Genomic DNA, 19,765 nt, shown 5'->3' with positions numbered 1-19,765 from the left:
TGGGGTTTCCATAAATGGTAATGATAAGATCTTCTAGGATGTGATCACAGGAGTTGGTAGCTGGGGAGACAAGATCATGGGAGGAGAGGATGTCAAGGAACTGAGTTCAAGGCATTGGAGAATCATTCATCTGGATATTGAAGTTGAGTTGAAGAGTGTTTTACAGTAAACTAAGAGCCAAAATCTTCAAAAACTGAAGAAGAGTGGTATGAAAAAATGAGATGCAGTATCTTCTGTAGTCTGATAACATGGGATTCAAAGTTCAGGTTTACACGGAGGAGAAAGAGAATTGGAAGTAGTTATGTAGTGCAAGTTTGGAAGTAGTTATGAAGTGCAAGTAGGGTATTTAGCCCACTTCCAGGCCCAGCATTATGGGAGGTGTGGAAGAAAGAAGAGCCACCTCTTGAGAGAGCTACGGGGGATGGAGTGTTGTCAGAAGAAAGCCAGTTTTCAGTGGCAACAAGAAGATAAAGATCACGTTCAAGAAGAGATTGAAGAGTGAATTAACTTCTCTTCTAACTGCTCCAAGAGGACACAGTGTGTTAGGGAGGAGTTGGAGATGGGGGAGCAAAAGGAGGAATGAATATACAGAGCCTTTGTGCAACTGGAGACACAGATTTGAGGAAACCCAGGTTTCACCTGGGGTGTGACTTAAATAGGAATAAAAGACCAAATGGGATGGGGGCTGATCCAGAGTGTGGTGGGAACCTGTCCGTGTTATGGGGGAGGGTCTTGCCGATGGTCTGCAGAGCTGAGAATATGCTATCGGAAAGCAAGTGTGTTTGACAAATAAGACTGTAGTTTTGATGTTCATGAGTGGAAAGGTAGAATGTGAGTAAGAGTAGAGTCTTAACTTTTGCTAGAAAATTCTGCTTTGGGCCGTTTATAAGTTGATGATATTCTGTAGAAATTTAGCCTAAGCTAATTCTTAGCTTATAAAAGAAAAAAATTGTTTAGGGAATGATTTTTATAGGTTTTGCCAGATCTAGGCTGATACGGTGGTTCCAGGAATTCATATATGTTTGGTCATTAACTTCTTGGGGAAAATCTGGACTTTCACATAATATGATTTATTAATAACATCCTTTTCCCCATATTTCCCTTCAGTTGCCCAGAGTCTAAGCTTCACTAATAATATTTAGCTTTATCATGGTTATGACAGGGACTTAGTATGCTGAGTGAACCAATTTTCTGGTCCATGCATCAGCTTTAATTATTTAAAGATACATTTACACTCTTAAATCCCCTGCTTAAAAATGAAAATTAGATAATTGCCAGCTATCTAAGTAATAGCAAATTGTTGACGTCTCTGAGCTATTTTCTTTTTCTCTCATTTCTTGCATCCTTTCCTTTTCTTCTGACCTTCAAGTGGATTCTCCTCATTGCCGCTTTTGAGGCTGTGTTGTTTAGTTCCAGTCTTGGTTTGTTTGTTGGTTTGTTATTAATTCTCATCATTCTTTCCTGATTGAGATTAATAATCTCATTGCCCCTATGTTTACATTTCAGTGTATTTTGATTCAGCAATTAAACTGTATTTTAATTTCTCCTGGATCAAGATGTTTCCTGCTTTTCAATTCAATTCTAATTTTTATTTGTTTATTTGTTCTTACAGTTATTACTTTTTTCTTGCAGGTATTCTGAACCCCTTCACATGAGTTCTTGCTTACATGTAAAGCTTCCTCAAAGGAGAAAGATATTTAACTTCTTCCATTCCAAAATAATCCAAAAATTATTTTTAATCATGACCAGGGAAAAATAGTTGATTGGATACATTTACTTTAAATTAATTTCAGTAACAAAATAAAATGAGGAATGGAATAGGGGAGAATACAACTATTCTTTCTTTCAGGTGGCTTTCTTCTCTTCTGAGCACGAGGAACAAGTGGCTACTCCATTTATAGCTCAATTGGCCTCCTTCTTCTCTACCCTTCTTTGCTTTGGTTATCTCATTAATTGCTTTTGCCTCCTCTTTTCATTTAATCTTGGATCATGCTAGGTCCAAGAGGAGAGTAAAGTTGTTAATGAATAGGAAAAATTCACTCATTATTTTTCCTCTTGCTCAAAATATATTGAATTTGGGCCAAAGCAAAGGAAGCTGAGCCATTGACAGTCTTTATTTTTATGCATATTTATTTATACTTCTACTGCCTACAGTTAGTAGATTCAGAAACATGTGTGGACCATGTTGAAAAATTACATTAAAGAGCAGTATTTAATTGTTGGTACTTAATTGGGTGATATTTAACTTTTAAGTTTTCATGATTCAGAGTGTGGTATTTGAGTTTTCAGCCACTGCATTGAAAATGGATCTTTTTCTTAGGAATATATACTTAGGGGCTTCCCTGGTGGCGCAGTGGTTGAGAGTCTGCCTGCCGATGCAGGGGACACGGGTTCGTGCCCCGGTCCGGGAGGATCCCACATGCCGCGGAGCGGCTAGGCCCGTGAGCCATGGCCGCTGAGCCTGCGCGTCCGGAGCCTGTGCTCTGCAACGGGAGAGGCCACAACAGTGAGAGGCCCGCGTACTGCAAAGAAAAAAAAAGAAAAGAAATATATACTTAGTAGCTGGCATCATAAGTACATAGACCAAGTAAATTATTTATTATCCTAAAATACAAATTTTCATATGGTATAGAATGTTATTGTGTTGGCATAACCACTGCATTCATTCTCCTGTTGAATGGAAGCCATTCTTACCTTTTATTTCAGGACTTCCCTCTCTTATAGCTGGGCTTCATTTCCCCATTGTACAGTGCCCTCATTGCCTAGTCCTGACCTTTGTGGACAGCACCTGGGTTCTCTGCCTGTCTCTCCCACATTCAATATTTTGAAACTTTATGGTTCTGCATTCCTTAGTAGAGGAACTTTCTCTTGCTATAACTTGAGAGCTAGAATATCTTGAAAACTATAGAGTTCTACTGGCAAAGTCCTATCAGGTGACATTCCAGTTAGCTAGTTTTAGCTATCCTTTAACCACACAAAACCCTTCCCAACATCCTCAACCCTGGCTCTTGCCTGCTATGTTGAGCTACTTAAAATTCCACCATTGTGCCTGTTTACATCACTTAGCCTCTGCTAGAAAGGTTTTTTTCCTACCCTCTTCACCTTTCTATTCTATATTCGAAACTCAGCTTAAATATTTCCCCAGGGAATATTTCTTTGAACTTTCTTGAAATGCCAATCTTTGAGTTTCCATATCACACTGTCATCACTCCTATATAAGCACTTAACACGCTGAATTGAAACTACCTAGATCTTTACCTTATCCTTTATTATTTGGCTGTAAACTCCTTGAGATAAGCCACTACATCTTGTTCACCTTTGTTTAGCAGCACACTGTTTGGGATGGAAGGGAGGGAGGGAAGGGAGGAAGGAGAGGGGAGAGAAGGAGAAAGTTAATTATAGAACTGAAGAAACCTAAAGAGCTCTGGGTCTTCCATCTTTAAACAGACAAGTAAATATTTGCTGGAAATCTTTCATAATATGAAGGATAGGGACATAAATTTGAAGTTTTATAGTTATGACATAAAATAAAAACAATTTATCTTTCTTCCAAGCTATTCATCTCAGTGTTCCTGCCTAATTTATATCTTATGGTGCTTTTAGAATTTTATATCACTTTGATATGCAAATTTCAAATATATACATTGCTCTGGGAATATATTTCATATTTTATTGATTATAAGATGACATTATAGTAGAGAATCCAATATATTAAATAAAATCATATTAAATATGTAAGTTAATTATATAATACTAAACAATTTTTTAATTAAGTTATGAAAAATGTACATTTTATTAGAATTGGGGACTATGGTACTATTACTAACAGTAAAATCTAACAATTATTGAATACTTACAAAAAACCAAGTACTTTACATAAGTTATAATACTTAATTCTCAAAACAACCCTAGGTGGTAAATTCTACTACTATTATATTACATATGAGGAAACTAAATGCACAAAGTTTAGTTTGTGCAGGGCTTATCACATTGGTAATAAGCCCTGGAAGTAAAATTTGAATCTAGACAGCCTTACTCTGGAGAAATGTGGTCCAATGGAACTTTTATTCAATGATAGAAATTTTCTATATCTGTGCTATCCAGTATAGTGGCCACTAGCCATGTGTGACTATTGAAAACTTGAAATGTGGCTAATATAAATGAGAAAGTGAATTTTTATTTAGTTTAACTTAATTACTTTTAATATAAATAATTGCAGAGACAGAGATTTATTTTAAGGAATGGGCTCATATGATTGTGGATATTGGCAAGTCCAAAAATCTGCAGGATAAGCCAGCAGGCTATAGACCCTCCAGTTCAAGTCTGAAGGCAGTATACTGGGAGAATTCCCCTTTCTTCAGAGGATGTCAGTCTTCTTCTATTAAGGCCTTCAACTGATTGGAATATGCCACCCACTATGGAGGATAATCTGCTTCACTCAGTCTGGTGATTTAAATGTTAATCTCATCTAAAAATATTTTCACAGAAATATTTAAAATGTTTGACCAAATATCAGGGTAGCACGGCCTAGTCAAGTTGACACAAAAATTAATCATCACATAGTTCACGTAACATTTTTGTACGCAGTTCAACAAATTACATCATTCTATGGAGTACACTGGAAAGGAATTTAACCAGTACTAAATTGAATTGCTTTCATAAAATCAAACAAAACTAACATGTTTAATAAATCATCAGATAAAGCATTCTAATTTAATGTTACTTGTTTCAGAGTATTCTAAAATTCTTTGATGCTATCTAATTATTATCAATACTACTTTCTTGTTTTCTAGAGTATCTGAGTAAAAGTATGAAGACTGCTCTAATATTATCATTTTCCCATAGTGAAAATATCACAGTGATTGAGGGGAGTTGAATCTACCATTACTTCCATCACACAACTATAGAACATATCTAATATATTTGAAAAAAAAGCATAACGATAGAGCTAATGGGATGATACTATGTAACACATGCCGTAATTAAACATGGACCAATAGCTAATCCTAAAAGAATAATTAAAATACTTGTTAATAATCCTTCTATTTACATTTCAAATATGAAAATAAGTGTTAAATTACATTTCTTCATTGATTACAAACTCTTAGTAATTGGAACTATTTAAAACGAATAACAATACTTGATTTGGTCTGGTTTTTAATTTCATACCAAGGATTTCAGCTCAGTACTCTCCTAACATAGCATCTTTGACTAAGTCATGAGATTTTACTTAAGCAAAGGGCTGCCTTGGGAAGAGAAGTAGACACAGAGATATTTCCTGCATTTTTAAGTGTTCTTCCCTGTAGTAGACATTACTTCCTTCACAAACTATAATTTTACATTGCTCTCTTTCATATTTGAATGAGGAACATGGATCACAGGGAAGAAAACATCTGCCCTGTTCACGTTGTACAGCATAGTGATTGTTATTTGGTTTTTTCTTAGAACTATATGAGAATTCATTGATTTTTTTTTTTCTTGCGGTACGCGGGCCTCCCACTGTTGTGGACTCTCCTGTTGCGGAGCACAGGCTCCGGACGCACAGGCTCAGCAGCCATGGCCCACGGGCCCAGCCGCTCCACGGCATGCGGGAATCCTCCCAGAGCGGGACACAAACCCGCGTCCCCTGCATCGGCAGGCGGACTCTCAACCACTGCGCCACCAGGGAAGCCCGAGAATTCATTGATATTTAGACTCGTTGTCCACCTGAATTTTTCACCAAGGTACCTCATTTTTGGTTGTTGTCCACCAGGCTATCTGCATGTGGCTATTGTGAAGATGAAATTTTATGTTGCATTTGGATTAAAAGTGGCTGGAGGCAGCCTTTATTTTAGTGATTTGCGAAATGGAAAGCTGAACTCAAAGTGACTGTAGCTTTCTGACTACGAAGAGAAGCTATGCCATGTGGTGAGTTTAATTAACACAAGGCTGGTGAGATTATTCCTAGAATGATGGGTTAATAATCACTTAGCTGGTGGCTTTGTTTACAGCCTAGATGAGCAAGCCTTTTTTTTTTTTTTTTTTTCTTTCTGCGGTACGCGGGCCTCTCACTGCTGTGGCCTCTCCCGTTGCGGAGCAAAGGCTCCAGACGCGCAGGCCCTGCGGCCATGGCTCACGGGTCTAGCTGCTCCGCAGCATGTGGGATCCTCCCGGACTGGGGCACGAACCCGTGTCCCCTGCATCGGCAGGCGGACTCTCAACCCCTGCGCCAACAGGGAAGCCCAGAGCAAGCCTTTTTAATAAGCTTTGTGGTTGACCTCGCCTCTGGGTTAGAAGTTACATTTCTGGTAGATTAAACAGATTTTGTAGCTTCAAGTGAATAACTCTGAGAACCTTTGCCCCCCTCAATAAACATTAAGCACGGGAGGGCTCCCCTGGTGGTGCAGTGGTTGAGAATCCGCCTGCCAATGCAGGGGACACAGGTTCAAGCCCTGGTCCGGGAAGATCCCACATTCCACAGAGCAACTAAGCAACTAAACCACAACTACTGAGCCTGCGCTCTAGAGCCGGTAAGCCACAACTACTGAAACCCACATGCCTAGAGCCTGTGCCCTGCAACAAGAGAAGCCACAGCAATGAGAAGGCGGCGCTCTGCAACGAAGAGCAGCCCCTGCTTTCCGCTACTAGAGGAAGCCTGGGAAGCAACACAGCCAAAGATAAATAAATAAATTAAAACAAACAAAAAAATTAAACACAGGAACTGTCATTCAAGATAAGAAGAAGAAGAGTGTGTTATAAACTAAAAGAATCTTTCTTAAATCCTTTGCACACACGTCCCAACCCCCAGTCTCCTAACAGCCTGGTTCTTTGTGCTCTTCCTTCTGTTACTGGAATGAGTAATACTCAGCACCATTTATGGAAGTTGCAAAGCAATTGTGTCAACAAGATTCTTTTCTCTCAAGGCTTGTCATCAAATACCGTGGTTTTCTATAGTTTCTTTTCATTTTAACCAAAGATAACTCAAAGTTTAAAGCTTATAATTTTTCTTTCTACGCTCAGGTTTCCCAGTGGTTTCACAGTTATGATCTTTAAAAGTGTGTATCTGTACATCTATTTCAGATCATTTTTTTTTGGCTGCACCATGCAGCATGTGAGATCTTAGTTCCCGGACCAGGGATCAAACCTGTGCCCCCTGCATTGGGATCACTGAGTGTTAACTGCTGGACTGCCAGGGAAGTCCCTATTTCAGAGAATTTTAAACAATATTCTGCTCTTTCTCTTTGTTTGATGAGTCGAATTCAACTCCATACAATGCCCACACAGTCCAGTCGTCCCATTTCATGCAGTAACCCTAGGTTTAATGCTCTAGGATGTCATTATTGGTGCCATTGCTTTTTATCGAATACCTTCTTAAGCTTGTCAGTGGCCCAGATTAAATTGTTCAAGAATGAGAATGTGACATTTGTGGTTATCCTGGACCTCAGGACTATTCAAAAAATGTTTAACTTCATTCTTATTCTGAAAGGTGATTAAGGTACATTAAGTACAGATTGACTTTCTCATAATAGGCATTCAAAACAGGCCATTGGGGCTTCCCTGGTGGTGCAGTGGTTGAGAGTCCGCCTGCTGATGCAGGGGACACGGGTTCGTGCCCCGGTCCGGGAAGATCCCACATGCCGCGGAGCGGCTAGGCCCGTGAGCCATGGCCACTGAGCCTGCGCGTCCGGAGCCTGTGCTCCGCAACGGGAGAGGCCACAGCAGTGAGAGGCCCGCATACCGCAAAAACAAACAAACAAAAAAAAAAAAACAGGCCATCGTCATAACTCATGTCCCACATGGACTTACATTTGATGTGGACTTTGATCCTAAGTCTGTGCCTCTGAAGAGACATAGAGACCTCTAGATACTTTATGATTTTTCTCCTTAAAGTTTTCATTTTAGGAGAATTCAGTTCATCTTCCAGCTTCTAACTACTAGTAAAAGTTACTGATTCATAGACTGCTAGAACAGAAAGGCCCTGGAGACTTCGTAATTCTAGACTCCTTATTTCATATAAGAAGTTTTACAGTTTTGTGGAAGGGTTTTCCTGATGTTGGCTAGTATAGTTCTTAAAGTGTATCACCAATTGTTATTCTAACCCATTTCTGCAAATGTATCAGTAGTCTACAGTGTACAGAGGTTTTGTGAAGTGATCCTGGATAATTTTTATTCTTGCTGCCTTGTTTTATAAATGTGTACTTTAAGTCTGTTCACCTGTACCTAATGGCTACTGAACACTTTTCTAGAGAATGTTTTATGAGATTTGGACATTCAGGTAAACATGAACATTCTATGGGAGTCTTTTCGTTCATACTGAAACTGCCCTGTTATGAGAGCTAGAGAATAATTATGATCTTTGGCAGAATAGTGGTATCATTTTTTTCTAACTCTCAGAAACTAGCTGTTGGCTTTTATACAAGGGAATATCAAGTTACTTCCTCTTTTTTAAAATTCAAAGGGGTGTGGAACAAAGTGTTCAGTACACAGAAGGAAGTGCTTCCTTTCCATAGAACAGTATGTTTCTAGTTCCTACTAGAAATCTTTAGTAAAGCATCACAATATTCACTTTACAGAGCATGAATCCTGTTAGATACAAAACTATTTCAACACCCAGATTGTATCTATGAGCGGGATCTACAGGACTCTGTTTTGCTCTTATCTTACTTAATAATGATTACTAAACTTGTATTAAAGGGCCTCTATACATATTATCTCATTGAACTTTCACAGCAACCTGAAGAGAAAGGCATGTGTTACAATTCTGACCATATTAAGTGAAAGTCGGATATCATTTGGAACAGTGATTTAGTTAACCATGATTCACAGCCCTCTTCCATAGTCAGGGCTGGCCAAGGCCATTCCCATCATTTCTTTGGCTTTCCGGGCTGCATTCCTGCATCTGCCCATCCTTCAGCTTCCTCCTCTAGTCACACTGAGCTATGAACCTCTGCCCCCTCCTTTTGCCACAAGATTCCCAATAATTTTCTGAGGCATTACTGACTTTTCTGAAAACGTGGGGTCATGTTGCATAGCAACGGGTTTCTACCATCTCTCTGGCTCTCGCCCTCACTAACTACCCCTTCCCCAAACCCACAAGAATCAAACATGTCCCTGCCCCTCATACAGGAGGGGAAAGTTAGGTTTAGGAAGGGTTAGTGATGGATCCAAATGATAGAACATGACCTGAAAGCCATGTGTTCTGATGACAGATCCAGGGCTCCACTTGTTACTTTAAAAATACCAACATTAACCGTTTGTTTAGCACTTTACAATTTACATAGACATTTTACTTACGTTAACTCATTTTAATGTCTTTAATAATGCTGTGAGGTAAGTATTATTGTTCCATTTTGAAGAAGCATATATGGTTACATAGAGAATTGACTTACCTTAGGCAATGCCTGTTTGTTAATGCTCGACTTTACCCTTTCCTTTGAGATTTCATTTACCTAAAATTGATTTCATCTCTTTGTGGCAAGTCCCATAGTTTCCCAAGGATTTCTGTTAATTACTAGTCTCATGGTCATCTCTTCCTACAGCTGAGCCCTTGCTCTCAGCTAAATCTCACCTTTCCCTAGGACAATATACCTTTCAGCTTCAGTGCAACCCAGATATGAAAAATAGTCTTTTATTTATTTATTTTACTTCTTGTAAAAACCAAAGCTGGCTACTCCAGAAGTTGAAGAAAGCAATACAGAAATTTCTCACCACTGACATGAATTTTGCCAGAATTGGCATACTATTTTGACTTTAAAAAATAATTTTTTCATTTTGCTGGAGAGTTAACAATGGATTCAGTATTGGAATTTTTACTCCTAATCTCATATTCTTTTTACCACAAAATACTATTTCATAGAAGTATTTGTTATTTAGGTTTGGTAATTATTTATATATCTATTCAGAAAATTTTAATCATAGAGTAATTCAGAGAATATTAAGACATCAGTGGTTCTCAAACATTTTGGCCTCAGGGCCCTTTTGCACTCTTAAAAATCACTGAGGACTCCAAAGCACTTTTGCTTATATGAGTTAATACTATTGGTTTTTACCATAATAGACATTAAAACTTGAGAATTTCTTAAAATATTTATTTAAAAATGACAAACAAATTACATGTTAACATAAATAAGATCTTTTTATGACTATAACGATATTCTTTTTAAAAAATAGTGAGAAGGTTAGCATTATTTTTAATTTCACTATCTCTTTAATGGCTAGCTTAATAGAAGATAATTGGATTTTCATTGTTGTTATGTTTGAAGTATGTGAAGAAAACTTAGCTTCATAAAGGTATATAGCTGGAAAAGGGAGATGTGTTTGAGTCGTGTTTTCAGATACATGTGATACTCTTCTTGATTACTATACCAAAAGTTGTCAAGTGGTAGTTATTTAGAGATTCTTACTCATTGTTAGGTGAGGCCAGACAACAACCAAAGGTTGGAAAATGTGTTGTCTGCCAAAACTCTAGTAACCCCATTGAACTCTGTAATTTTTTCTATTGTGTTTCTATGTTCTGGACACTGTTCTAAGCACTTCGCATATATTAGCTCATTTAACCCTCATAATAACTCAGTGAGAAAGGTGCTAATATTAACTTCATTTTGAGGTTACTGAAGCAACTGAGTAAACTGAGGCATAAAAATGGAAATGAGGAAACTGATGCACAGAGATTCTCTGAAGTGAATTTGCCATTTTAGTTTTCAGCTCTGTTGTTTTACAAGATAGTAAATTCAAAGTAAAATAACCCTAATAACATGGACAAGTAATAGAATTGCAAAGTTATTGATAATCCAATGACATATTGAACATTCTAATAATAAATTGGTAAATTACCAAGGGAGATCACACAGTCCTCCGTTAGTAGGCCAAAATCACTTATTATTCCCTTAGTATGCCTCCAGTTATATTGTCATTAATGATCTATGTTTAACTTGTTTCTAATATAATTTTTTCTGAATATGACTTCTAAGAACCACATTAATTCAGCTTCTGAATATAATTTTTAGCAAATCGATACATGTTTGCATGCACTTTCCCTTATGTTACTATAAAAATACCATTAAACTAATTTTGAGAATCTGTATTTTGGATCCTAGTAGAAATACAGCTAAAACAACACTTAACAGCTTTTCAGGATTACAGAAATTCAAGAACATGGGAGTGACAGTTTTGGCTGTTGCAACACAAATTTTTAGAGGAGTTGGCAGGTATAGCTTAATAGGACACATGATTCCTTCTGATGGTACAGGAAAGTGGGCAATGGGCAGTAAGAGAAGCAGCAGCTTCAAGAACAAATTTTACTGCCATGAATTTTTAATGGTACTTTCTGGGAGCTTTCCAGGATACATTCAGCTGAGAAACCTATGATCAGCAGTGAGTATGCTTTCCCAGGGTCATAGGTGCAGTATCTGTGTGATATTTTGGAAACCTACCTGTTATGGTATGAGTAAAGAATAAGAAAAAATTGGATGGAATAGCACAGCTGAGATTTATTTGTCAAATCTTCCCTCTGGTAGACAAAATAAGCATCACTTAATAATATTAAAGCACTCCAAAGAAAGTTTTGGGGAACAAGTTTATTTCCATGTCTGAAATATAACAAGATCCATATATTAATACTGGAAAGTATGACTCAGGCAACAAAGAGATCAGGTGGGTTCTGCTAATATGTCATTACAGCTCAGCATACCATAAATATTCGTATAGATTCAATGCCTATCCTTCTTTTTACAAACCGTCTTCATTCAGAACATTTATTTGTTTTAAATAAAGCTGAGTACTTGGCATGGGTCTCCCTATAGATCAATGTGTTATTTCTTTGCATTCCTCCATAGACATTTAAGTAAACTGACACGTAAAAGGGGAAAAAAGCAATTGCATGGCATAAGCTTCAGTTTGACAACTGGAAATTCCAATCTGACTGCCAGGAAGAAAGACAATGGGCAAGACACTAATTCACTAGTCCCAAGTGATGGCATTATGTTTTGTTTCGCTTTGGTTTTGGTTTCATCACTTGCACACAACAGAGCAGTAGGAGAAAGACATGGAGTTAAAGAGGTGATGGATGGGAAGGGCACAGAAGAGAGAAGATGTAGTAATAAATAGTTAAAACTAGCATTTGTGTAGAATTTTACAATTTACAATATGTCTTCTGTATTTTATTTCATATAACCCCAACTAAAAAAGAAAAAAAAAGTCCTGTGGAGGGATCTTCAGGGCATATTTAGTTCTCTTTTTATTTCCAATTTTTTAAATTATTATTATCACTGTGAAATATTTCAAACATACGAAAGCTTCTTAAGAATAATTTAACAAATACTCTGGGTATTTTTCTACATAAAGGAGAAAGTTGAATGAAAAGAATTATTATGTAAAATTAAGGCAGTTGTGAGCTTCCCTGGTGGCGCAGTGGTTGAGAGTCCACCTGCCAATGCAGGGGACACAGGTTCGTGCCCCGGTCCGGGAAGATCCCACATGCCGTGGAGCGGCTGGGCCCGTGAGCCATGGTCGCTGAGCCTGCACGGCCAGAGCCTGTGCTCCGCAACGGGAGAGGCCACAACAGTGAGAGGCCCGCGTACCTACCGCAAAAAAAAATTAAGGCAGTTGTAACTATGCTATTGTACATGGGGTAGAAGAAAGATGATCTATGATAATGATTTGGACAAGGATCCGTTTAAATTTCTTTCATTTAACTACTTATATAGTTCAACAGCTCAGAATATAAAATATCAATTCCACATTCTTATCTGCCAGCATTAGTTGCTTATTAATACTGTCATTTTAATAATAAGTTCTAAGCTATTTAAAATAGTTCAATATCTGTATTTAGGACAGAATCAATTGTCATCGCTATTAGAATTTAGAAAAGATACCAATAGAAGGGCAAAGTCACAGATAGATTAGAAGGCCATGAATTTATCTTTTGGGAAAGAAATTATTTAATACATGTCAATTGGTGCCTATGTTCTATTTCTAATGATGCCTACATGAAAAGGCATGGCTCTAGCCTTGAGAATTTAGTCATACCAATTAATACAGTTTTACACAATAATTATCTTTAATTGAAATTGCTTTATAGCATAGAATTATAAAGTTCCTTTACAAGTAATGCTAATTAACTGAAAGTGTAATAGCCATCTGCCTTGAGGAATAAGCAAGTATATTCTTTTTGCAACTTTCCCTAAAACATAAAAATTATTCTCTACTTTTGATACTTAGTATATCACAATATGCCCCATAGATTTATTTATCATAAATTCTTACTATCTTTTGTGTTCCCCACCCAGTACAGTGCCTGGAATATTGTAGGTTCTTAATAAATGTAATTTTTATTAAATTGAATTTGTAAATTTTTCTGGAGACTGCCATCATTTTCCCTACTAAGCCGTTGAGTTTCAGTTTCTTTTCACATAGCTTGCAGCTAAGACACTGATGCCTTCCACATGAGTTTGACATAAAGTACTTTCACTTATGTGTGGCTAATTTCAGGTGCAAAGATACTCAGTTATTTGAAAGAGAATTCCTAAGGACAGGTAGGAGGAGATAATCCTGCTCAAGAATGCAAGAATGTTACCACTTTTTTGTTGGGCTAATTTCTAGAGAAGACACCTGGTGAACGTCAAGCTCTTCATAATTTTTTTTTCTTCAAAGTCAGAACTACAAAGAAAACATTGGACTTTTCCACCATTTGAAAATATGGCAGTCCTATTTCTAGGGGAATTAAATAAATGATGGACTGATGCATACAGAGGAAAATGAATAGATCGTATTTTCAAAAAAATTTAAAGAATTTTTTCCTAAGGAATCTGCACTTTACATTGATAATTTTAACTAATATCAATAGAATATTAGCTAAGAATATTTTTCGTAACACATCCTGTCTCAGGGCAAAGTTGGTAATGTGAAATGTGGTTTAATATTTAAGCTGCTCTCTGTTCTACACCTCAAAGCACATTTTCTGTTTAGAATAGAAGAGATAAATCAAAATTTTTCTAAATTGATTTAATAATACTCTGTGGTAGTAGTAAAAATAGCAAGAAAAGTAGAAATTTTATTTTGGCAGTATGGGTACACTTTGCTTTTTGGAATACATGTGTCCTTGAAAAAGTCTAAGTTAAATCATTTTAAATGCACCTCTGGAGTTCCCTCTTAAATTTTACTCTGTAAATAATTTTATAGATGAGGAATCAGTTAACTATATAAGTGAATGTTCATTTAGATAGATGTTTGGTAGTCTTTAATTTATGTATTAAACTTTATTTTGTTTAAATAATGGAGTGTAGAAAGTCCGGGTCTTTAAAAGGAATACTTCCAAAAGATAACATGGAAAAAGGGGGTCATGGCAAAGTCCCTCTGGTTAGGGACTAAACTTATTTTTTGATGGAAACTACCAGGAATTTACACACACTATAGATGAGAGTAAAAAGAATGTTTTCAGAAAGAAACCACTTACCGTGCGATTTGCAGCCATGTTTCTTATGAGACCAGGAAAACTGTAATCAGTGTAGCAAAATCTTTGTGGATGACAAAGGCAATTGCAAGGATAAACAGCAGCCTCCGATGACCAGCAAAGACCATTCAAAGGTAGGAATTTTTAAAATTATGTGACAAGTTATCTATGCTTTTGTTTATTTAGTGAAAGGAGACATTTTCTCTGGCTTTTAGGGGATAATTACAGAATTAATTTAGCACATTCCATCCCCTTTCTTCTGGTCTAAACGTAATCTTCCGAGTAGACGTCCTTACTAGAAAGAACGTTCCTTGATAAGATGAATGAGTTTTTTCATTCAGTTGGCATTTAGATTTGTTTTTTTATTTTAAACTGCTAACAAATTGCCTTGGTAAAATTAATCCCATATTAACAATTAGTCTGAGTAGAATAAGCTAGTTATTTTGAAACCCATTCATCTGAATTTCATCTATATATAAATTTATATAACAGAAAGTGAAAGCTTCCTCTTCTCCCACAATTGTTATTCCCCTGAAAAGAATCATGTCCAAGGGTTTGGTGTATATCTTTACATTTTTTTCTTTCTCTTTCTCAGCGAATACATGCACACTCACATTTATTCGTTCATTCATTTAAAAAATATTTATTGATGTCCTATAATGAGCCAAATATTGTTTTAGGTGGTGTGGATACAGCAGTGACTAGTCCCTGCCCTTATGGAACTTTACATTTTTTATTATAAAGAGCTAATAATAAATAATATATTCTGCCATAGCCAGATGTCCTTCCAGTCAGCAATACATCATAAGCACTTTTCCACATCAGCGCTTAGAGCCCCACTATACTCCTTTTTTATTTTCTTTTTCCATTTATAGTCTTGAAGTAGTCTATGCTCACCATCTATACATTTTCACTTTCCAATCATGTCTCAACTTACAAAAGTCTGGGCTTCTTCCCACACTGTTCTACTAAAATATTGTTTATCAGTTCCCATGTGCTTGTTGTGAAATCCAGTTGACACTGTTCAGTTCTCACCTTCTTTGGCTCCTTCACAGTATGGGATACAGGCCACTCTGTATAACTCCCCTCCACTGCTCTAGTTCACACAATAGCTGTTTCATCTCAGACTCTTTCGCTGGTGCTCCTTGCTTTTCTTCTAGATGATGGTATTATTTCCTTGGCCCTCAGTCTCCATTCTGTCTGTAGATAGTGTCATGTGCTCCCGTGAATTCACATACCACCTATATGCTAAGTAGTCTCAGATCTTTATGTTATGTCATCCTGTACACCTCCTGATGGGTATCTCACAGGTGCCTCCAGCTTAATGCAGAGCAGGATTCATTGTCTTCCCACTCATCCCTTTTCCTCTTCCTGAATTTCTTAGTGCAAGAAGCCTCCTTTTACTCAGCCACCCAGACCAGACATTCTGGCCTCATTCTCAACATTTCTCTGTCCCATGCTCTTCACCTACAGTCTGTAACCCTATTAAATGCCCCTCTTTATAATCTCTAATCCCCTTCTCTCATCCTTACTGTCACCCATCTCAGTTTTGACTATCAACATTTATCTCTTAGATTAGGGCAAATCCCCTTGCCTAAGTCCTGTTCCACTCCAATGCATTCTTCACACTACAGCCAGAGTGCTTTCTCTAATGCAAAATTTATTATGTTATTCTTTTTTCAAAAGCATTTCTGTGGCTTCCTATGAGCTCTACATTAAGTACAAAAACTTTAGTACAGCTGTAGGCTGTAATACAGCTCTCTGTAATTTGGCACCTACTTGTCTATATACTCTCATCTCTCGTCAAGATATGTCTGAATCTGTGTTCTGAACTGTTGATCCACAGAGGGCCAAACTCTCTCTCCCTTTCTGTATTTGAACATTCCACTCCTTACTGAAATGCTCTTTGCCTTCCTTTCAGCCCTTTACCTGGATGGCTCCTCCTCCCTCAAGAATCATCTCTGATTCGTGTTCCCCTGTGACTTTGCTTTTGTCCATGTTGTTGCAAGTGTTTGAAATGTCTGTCCTTTTCCCAGATTCACCCAGATACTCCTGTGAATGCATTCACATCTAACATGGTCCCTTCTGAGAGCATTTCCTGATCCTGCTATGAGCACTCAGAGAAGGCTGTGGTTGTCTTTGCTGTAGCATTTACTCCTGTCGTGATAATCCTCTGATTGTCGTCTGCATCTCACATAGACTGAGTTCCTTGAGAGCAGAACCCATCTTATTCAACTTTGTGACCCCCCAAAGCTAGCAGTGTCTGACTCGTGGTGGATGAAAGAGTGTTAAATAAGTAATTCATTCTAAACTATGCCTAGTTTGCACCTCATAAATGAGTGGATATTTGTTCATGAGATGAAAAACTTGGCATAGACTTGGTATGACAACCCTCCACAACCTCCACCTCCCACCAGCATATATAAGTACTAAATAATGAAATTAAGGCCTACAAATAGAATTATAGTCTTTGAGATAAAAAAAAGTCTTTGGAAGAAAGTAATAAAGGAACTCCTTTCAGCATATGGAAAGTAAGTTATATATTTCTAACTTATAAATATCTGTATGACATTTGATTCGTAAACTATAGTCAGTTATACCTGTTTCCTTCCCTTCAAACTATCAGTTTCTACTGCACTATTGGCTGCTTTTGTACCCTCTAACCATCCTGGATTTTAGAGCCTGAATGAAACTATTAGGATTCATTTTTTATCCTTGTAAGTGTTTGTACTTACAGGGATACATTAAATATGTAATTGGATTAAAATAATAATATTGTATTAGATATTATTAGAAAAAGGAGAATTCAAAAACTACCGCCACTGCCAGCACTCAGTAGTATAAATTAATATTTTAAAAGATTACAAAACTCTTCACATGTTCTAATGCCAAGCTGAAAGGCTCACTTAGCTTTTTTCTTGTAAGTTGGCCGGAAAGTGAGAATGATAGCTATTGTTTTAAGCAGATTTGGCATCAACTCTAGTTTTACTGTTGTTCATATGGAATTTTCTTCACATGGTAGCCAGATGGAGACCAAAAAAATCCACCTAATTTCAAAATTAGTTTATTTTTTAGCAAACATGATTACAGTATGTATTCAGAATGCATTATGTGAAAAACTATTTTTTAATCTAACTTTACATTATCAAAGAAAGAAGTTAAATATATGTTGATGCATTGTGGAAACCTGTTTATCAAATACTTGTACATAAATATTATAAACTTGGTTTTGTAAAGCTGCTCTGAGGTCGTATGGAGTTCTTTATGGAAACACCAAGCTATAGTCCTTGACACATGAATTTTTATAGACGGAACCTTAGAGGTCATTTAGTACTTCTTTTCCAATTCAGGTATGTCTTTTACAGAATCTTTGGTAGATGATCATCTAACCTATTTTTTTGTGGTCTTTGTTTGTTTTCTTTTTTAGAATTTTTTTTTTTTTTTTTTTTGCATTGAATTGAAATCTGCCTCCTTGTAATGTTACCCATTAGTCCCAATTATATACTTTGGAATAAAACAGAGACCAGCTGGTCCATCTGCTATTCACCGAATGATGAAAGCCACAAATCTAGAAGTCATTATTTTCTTCCCTTTCCTCTCTCATTATCCTCCCTCCCCTCATTGAAATTGTCCTATCTGTTCTAAGTCCAAAGTATATATTTGATCCATCCACTTACTTCCATTTTTACTGCCACTAGATGGTAGTCCAAGCCACCATCATCTTTGACCCAAACTACTTTAATAGCCTTAAAAAAAAAACCTCTGTGCTTCGATTTTCATCTCCCTACAATCTCCTTCCTATACCAACGATCTACAAATTTTAGTCCTGACACCCTAGGACAACACAAGATGATTCATTAGAATGCAAGAAGAAATACCAGAAGTTCTATTTATATTTATCTCATCTGTCTTAATTTCTATTTTTGTATAAGTTTCTATAATGTTTATAAATTAGTACAGTGTATATATTTTAGCTCTTATTTTTCTTTTTTGCTTTTTATTAAATTCATAGTCTGATAGATCCAACTTCCCACAGCTATTTACATAGTCTTATATAACTAACATGTAAACAGTTGATTTTTTTAAATAACATGTAGTGCCTTTCGTTTAACCCATTTAGATTTTCTTACACATTTTTTTAAATTTTTGAAACTATCTTATACCTACAGAAAAAATTCAAGTACAACACAAATAACATTTTTTCCTGAACCATTTGAGAGTTAGTTGCCAACCTGATGCCCCATCATCTCCAATACTTTAGTGTGTATGTCCTACAAAGATATTTTCCTACATTAGCCACAAAAGAACTATCAAAAACAGGAGAACATTATTTTTCCTATTTAGTCCTCAAAGTATGTCCTTTATTGTAACCATTCCAATTCAGAATCGCGTTATTACATTTATTCATGTCTCCTTAGTCTCTTTCAAATTGGAAGAGTTCCTCAGTCCTTCTTTGACTTATATAACCTTGATATATAACCAGTTATTTTGTAGAATGTCCCTCAGTTTAGTTTTGCCTGATATTTACTGAGAATTAGGTTCAGATTGTGTACCTTAGGGTGGAACACTGTAGAAACAATGCTATATTCTCATTGCATCCTATCTGGTGGCACATGATATCGATTTATCCTGATTACTGATGATGTTAACTTTGATCACTTGATTAATATGGTGTTTATCAAGCACTTCCAGTGTGTGGTTACTCTTTTCCATATATATAATTAATAAGTGTTTTGTGGGGAGGTACTTTGAGACTCTATCAATATCCCATTGCATACCAAACTTTTCCCATTTACTTATTTACTTATATTAGTATGGACTCAGGGTCTCCTATTTTATTCAGCGGGTGTAATTTATTACTGTTTATTTTGATGCTTGCCTTGTCCCAGATTTGGCCAGTTAAGAGCCCCTTAATTCAGGTTTCTACGTCTTTTTGACATATTCCCTTTCAGTCTTTAAGCCCTTCTTTAACTTTCTATGGACATTTTATCATCTGTTTCAACAACATTTCGGGTCATTTAGATTACTTTGAATCTTCATTATGCCGCTTTTAACTATTCCTCTTACATAATAAGCATGTCTTCTATTTCTTTATTCAAGTTGTGGATAATAATAATCAATGAGTTGAAGCCAAAGAAAGGGCCCAGTTGTGCTGCTCCAGAAACTTCTTTCCAGATCGGGGATTCTCAACCAGTTAATCAGTTAATATTAATTAATATACTATTTTTTAGTTTATTTTGAAGAATTATCTGATTAGTCTTCCAGCTAGTTGCTGCTGCCAAGTCAATGTCACTGACAAGCCAAAAACTCTATCAAGATCTTCCCTAGAGCCCAACC

At 36.6% G+C, this 19,765-nt stretch overlaps 1 protein-coding gene across 2 annotated transcripts in view; it reads left to right on the top strand.

The window, feature by feature from the left end:
* The window catches only part of ARSJ (arylsulfatase family member J), a 72,682-nt gene that overhangs the window by 46,439 nt on the left and 6,478 nt on the right, over window positions 1-19,765 (top strand). The window lies entirely within an intron of this gene.

This window comes from Orcinus orca, chromosome 4 (assembly GCF_937001465.1).
Source record: "Orcinus orca chromosome 4, mOrcOrc1.1, whole genome shotgun sequence".
In the NCBI taxonomy this organism is placed as follows: Eukaryota; Metazoa; Chordata; class Mammalia; order Artiodactyla; family Delphinidae; genus Orcinus; species Orcinus orca.
This window is presented reverse-complemented; position numbering and strand designations above follow the sequence as displayed.